Source organism: Cryptomeria japonica, chromosome 5, assembly GCF_030272615.1.
Source record: "Cryptomeria japonica chromosome 5, Sugi_1.0, whole genome shotgun sequence".
In the NCBI taxonomy this organism is placed as follows: domain Eukaryota; kingdom Viridiplantae; phylum Streptophyta; class Pinopsida; order Cupressales; family Cupressaceae; genus Cryptomeria; species Cryptomeria japonica.
The window spans coordinates 204,406,959-204,413,345 of record NC_081409.1 but is presented as its reverse complement, the minus strand read 5'-3'; the positions used below and the strand labels follow the sequence as shown (position 1 = coordinate 204,413,345).

The 6,387-nt window shown below is 27.1% G+C and overlaps 1 non-coding gene across 1 annotated transcript; it reads left to right on the top strand.

Moving 5' to 3' along the window:
• The first annotated feature begins 577 nt into the window (after positions 1 to 577).
• TRNAP-UGG (transfer RNA proline (anticodon UGG)) lies at positions 578 to 649 on the top strand. The gene has a single exon. It is a non-coding gene; the product is annotated as a tRNA-Pro (tRNA).
• The last annotated feature ends 5,738 nt before the right edge of the window (positions 650 to 6,387 follow it).

The following is a 6,387-nucleotide window of genomic DNA, read 5'->3' as shown; positions in this document are numbered from 1 at the left end:
TCTCTAAACATTAGAGTCATAACTACATTCAACATGGTTTGGGGGACTACAACCACTTCAATAGGCCTTAACACATGACAACAAGAAAATACCTTGATCACAATAAATACATTGCTATACCAAAGCAACTCTATCAAACTTTAAACTAAGATTGCAATCATCCAAAGACACCTTTATAATCAATGCAACACCTCATTGTAGCAAGACACATTATTCAAATTGTTGTTGAAATGAAAAATACCCCATGTTTACTAAAATGACCATTATTTGAATTTTTTAATTACCAGAATAATATTTATATTACTTTATGTATATATGATCATGAAACTGTTCTCTATCTAAAATAACAACTATTACAGAAGACTTGAAGAATGATGAACAATTTAGTCTAAGAGTCTTATTTATCCCTGCATATGGTGCAAAGTTTGTAAGGCCTTTTCAACAAACCAATTCTGTTAATGTCCTGCCATCAGAGTGTTGCATTATGTTAGTTTGTAGCCAACTATTAACAAAATAAGATATTAAAATTGAAAATCATTTTGTATCACATATAAACCAAATAAAGTTTTTAAACAATGGGCATTTGGTCTAGTGGTATGATTCTCGCTTTGGGTGCGAGAGGTCCCGAGTTCGATTCTCGGAATGCCCCTTTAGATGTAAAACCTGAGTATCTGAAAGAGCATTTTGAAGTATAAAATCAAAATTTGCTGTAGTTTTAACTTCTTCAATGGTATTGCAGGTCTTTTTGCATATTTGTATTTTGGTTTTAGTCGATATCAAACTAAAGGTTGTCAAATAAACACATTAAGGAGAATGCTTGAGGCCCTTCCTGGGAAATTAAAATTAAAGTTTGAGGAGCTGACACAAAGTGAGCGATCGAGATCCCGGAAAGCCCAGTTTTAGTGCAATTCTATTATTTTGATCAAGCAAGACAATGTAAGTTACCAAGTAAATTCCAAATCTGCAAAGTTCGCCATAAGAATGCTACAAGTAGTTTAAGAATAATTGCAGTTTATTATACTTCTTTCATGCCCCCTCTGAAACTGGCATGGAAGTAGAGATATACAAAGAAGCAGCTTGAAGAAAAGAGCGACATTTTTACATCTATACCGTGTTCTTCAACCTCCATAATCGCCCTCCAAAAGTGCCTCGTCCTTCCCATGTGGCTGGGCTTATGAAGTTTTCAAAGCCTTTTCAACAAACCAAGCTTGTTAATATCCTGCAATCAGGGTGTTCCATTAAACACTGCGCTTTGAGACATTCTGCAACAGTTCAGGTGCCTTGCCTATGCAAAGTTGATTATTGTTCATCCGAAGTACACGTATCCAAGGCTACAAGCATGGAATTTAAAGAATAGCCCAATCATTGTTGAATATGTTGCATATTGTGTTGTACAGTTCTAATCAATATGAAAGATGGTTCCCTCCATATATGTATTGCAGATAAGAATTAAATAAAAAGACCATCTAAGAATAGATTTTCCATCCTAGATATAGATGAACTGGTGGGTTGGCTACATATGACACTTATCTTTAAAAGATTTCTTAGAGATCTGGTGGAGAATGTGATTTTTTGTAAGACAGCATTCAAAACTCATCATGGCCAAAATAAATTTTAATCATGCATTTGGATATACCAATGCCTCAATCACAATCTAAAGTACAAAGGTACAATAAATTGATTTGTACATTATAGGTTTTAAAGATTTTTTTGGGGGATCATTAGATCTTTTAGGATTTTATTTGTGTTCGATTTTTTAATTATTTTTTATTTTTAACATATGGAACATGCATCATGACATTTTTAAGAAAATCAAAGGATAGCAAAGAACTCTCTTGACATGTCTCTTTTTTGGGGATCATTCGAAGAACATTTGTAACCAAAATAGAATCTATTTATATTGTAAAATATAATTCATGCTATGAAAATTGATATGCGATGCTTTAGACATAATGGATAATAATTTGACAAGTCCAAAAAACATAGATTGAAAATGAATGACAAACATTGAATACCATGGAACTATATTATAGTTCAATCAAGAAGGAGAATTGTGTGCATAAATTTGCAAATATAGAATACCTTTTCATATCTTCATCATTGTTAGAAATTCCATTCGACAAGTATGCCTATGTCTACGAACTAATTTTAAAATGTTCTCTGTAAGGTCTAACTTGAACGACATTTTTAAATGCCTACAATTAGAGATCAAAGAAAGTTTTCCTCCGTGAAATTTAGGAGTTAAAAAATGTATTTTTATAAACAAATTTAGATGGTGAGAAACACCTTGTGTTCTTTGGATATGAGATATTTATCTATGCACACCTCCCCACATACCTCCATGCCAAAAATTTTGTAAACGTCGTAGAGTCCCTCCTTCAACACTCCATCAACAATATGCAAACTTAAATCTATTTCATGTAACATATTTAATATTTACCAACAAAAAATAGTTGTGTAAACAATAAAAAAAGCTAACTCCCTATTCAAATCCACACATTATCAACATGCCAAATAGTCAAGGCTCTAAATCCCAAATGCTTCCTACAACATCAAGCGAATCATGTACTAGTACAAGGTAATCTTGTACATTTCACATAAAATCTATTCAAAGATAAAATATACTCGAAGCGAAATGATTTATCCAGACTATTTTAAACTTTTTTTAGGAATTAAAACTCCATGATTTATAAAGAAAAATTTATTAATAACCATCTCCAAGGGCTATGCTGATATAAATTCCTTTGGTGAAACTGTTGCACTTCCATTGTAACTTTTACTACCAAATCATAGACAATAGAATTTACAAGAGAGCAACACGACCTTTACAAACCCTTGGAATCCATCACTTGTACAATGAGATCACCCTCCCTGCTTTTTGGTAAGCTTAATTCGTGAAGATAACAACCAAAGCACTTTAAGCTTGAATTATTAAATGTTATAAATTTTGATAGTTAAAATAGCGAGTTTAAATTTACATGTTCCTTTGTAAAAGGAAGGTCAACAATTTTACCAAAGACTTACCATTTTTTATATCCTTAATTTTTTGTCATTGTGTTGGAAGAACACATAATCTGATAAAATCCATCTACATGATAATGTGTCATACATTTGGTATAATGTGTGTTGTTTTATTAACATAATTGATATTATCTTCTAAGCTATGTCTCATGTTAGTACTATTTCGACTTAATCCAATTACATCCTCTATTTTGCGAGAGCCTTGGTAATAGATTAGTCATAAAAAATCATAATTAGATGGTAAAGGATTATCATAATATTAGTTTCTTATCTCTATATATCATATATATAAAAGTATCAAAATATAAAAGTATCAAAATATATATATATATATATATATATATATATATATATATACATATATATATATACATATATGTATATATATATATGTATATGTATATATGTATATGTATATATATATATGTATATATATATATGTATGTATATATATCTATATATATATATGTATATATATATGTATATATGTATATATATATATATATGTATATATGTATATATATATATATATGTATATATGTATATATATATATATATGTATATATGTATATATATATATGTATATATGTATATGTATATATATATGTATATATATATATATATGTAGATAGATATATATATATGTATATATATGTACATATATATATATATATATATATATATATATATATATAAAGAAGGACAATAATATAATTATTTTATTTATTTAAGAATTGTTTTATTTTAAATTAAAGTATATTTCTATTACTTTTTAATATAAAAATATTTATTTATCTCATACACTTTCTTTTATATATAGCTTATCCACCTCTTATCTCATCATTTACATAAAAAATATTATAATATAGTACAATTTTTTTATATAAAAATTATCATTATTTATTTAAAAGTGCATCTTAATATTGTGTTATTATATAATCAATTATGAACAATAGTACAATAATGTAATTATCCATCACTATTTCATAACTTTCTAGTTTGGAAATAAATTTACTTGCCACAAGCTTTTCAATTTCCTATTTTTTGTTCACTTGGGTTTCAAATTACAGTAGTGATAAATTTTGGTCTACTTTGATGCATATATAACAATAATAAGATAGTAAAATTTAAAGTTGCACATTTATATACTCTAGAGAGATTATCATTATATTTTAGATGATAGACATAATCCAAATATAAAACATATCATATCAAATTATATTTTTCTTACTATCAAACGTAAATTCAACTCTACAATGAAAGACCTATTATATTCTCCATAAAAATCACATTTTTTCATTCTATTGTAACTTTAAAATTATTTTCTTTATATATGGATGTACCTTCATAAAAAATAGAAAAGATTGTGCATACATAGTTTATAACTAATGTATCAAAGTCTTAACACAATATCTACAAACATTGAAAAAAGTATGTCTCTTTCTACGTATTATAAAGATTAAACTTCATTTGTATTATCTATATTATTATCTGTCCTTTTTCATCAAACATACATTTATTTTATGTACATGTTTAATTATCATAATATTTTTATTTTTTTGTTTTCCTTTTCAGCATGGAAAATGTATGAGAATTTTACTATGTTAGTTATAGTATTGTTCTTAAGGTTGATCTTCACCATTCATACAAGAATTATTATTAGCATAATACAATTAGTATTTTTAAATTTTGATTAGCAAATAATTTGTTCCTAAATAGCCTTCATAGTTTGATTTGTTCATTTTGAATTTCATACCCCAATAAAATAAAATAAAATAATTTTTTATTTATTTAAAAATAAAAAAAGCTGACTCCACAATGCAATGATTAGTTGCAAGTAGCATGAATGTGATTCAGGTTCGAATTCCTCTTGGTCGAGCCCTGTGGATGCAGGTTGGAGCAGAACAAATAGATAGGGAATAAAGTGGAGAGATAAGGAGTAAAGCAGAGAGATAAGGAAGACGAAGAGATAAATAAAATACAATATTAGTCCACTTCAAATAAATATTATAGAGAATCATTTTAACATACACAACTTATTTATGTCATTTTTAAATCAAAATGTCTATCTACTTCTTAATTTTTAACAAGTACTTCATTTTTTCACTAATATTATTAACATTGATAGTTATTTTAATGTTTCTCTAATTATCTACTCCAATTTAGATATTCGAAACATTAACTTAATTACTATTTATTAAAAATGATAAACTTCATATCAAGTTTTTTAAATTGAAATTGAGATATTTAATATTAAATGTCAAAAATAACTACAAAAAATATATTTCTAATATATTTATTTTACCAAGATAAGTGAAATCTCCACTAGACATTACAAAGAGAAAAATTAAAAAAAAAAAATATACTACTCAATACTTCTATTACAACACTAAAAATGTAAATACACATCACTACATAGTTTAATATTAACATATTTTACAAGTTAAATGTATTACTTTCATTGACTTGCCTAAATTTATGATTGTTAGATTTGGCATTACTTTCAAGATTGAAGTTGAGTTTGTTCATTACAAAAAGTTAAGAATTATTTAATTTTATTTCATTATAGAACACAAAATCAAATAATCATATTAAAAAGGTTCTTTAAAAAATATTATAATATTTAACAAATATTCATTGTAATGAACAAACTGAATTTCAATTATGCTACTCATAATTGTTGCTACTATCAATCAAATTTCATATCAATATCAATCGTAATAGTTCTGTAATATTCATACACAAAAAATTGTTGATCTCAAATTCTATCTACCATACCTCTAGATTGTTGTTGTTACTCATCTATCAACTATACAACAAATATTTTTACTAGAATATTAAAAATTTAGGTACTCAGCCTACATGACTACCATACATATAACTATCAAAAATCCTTTATCTCAAACTATTATCCAAACTACAACTAAATTGATAACTCATAACTCACTATCAACTAGAAAATGAATATTTATTGAAAAGGAAGTGCTCTCACTACTTACATGTTGTAATTGTATTGTAATATATTACAATACTACAAAACAAAATAGTCCCACCACCATGTGACCCTATTTTGTTGTTGCATACGATTTGTCATTAATTATTGATGTTAAGTTTTATTTTATATTTTGGACACCAGATGATATTTTCAGCTATTACTGGTAGACAAAGCAGGGTGTGTTAAGAGTTACTAAGCTATGGATATGGGACGTGTCTATTCTGGCTTCAAAAAAGCAGTACGGAGGGACTAACACGCGTGTTAGTTGCGCGTTTTACATTATCGATTTTACATTTAACGATCACGATTGACTAACCTGTCACTAACACGCTGTACGAAAGATCTGTTTTGAAGCCAGAATAGCCGCGGCC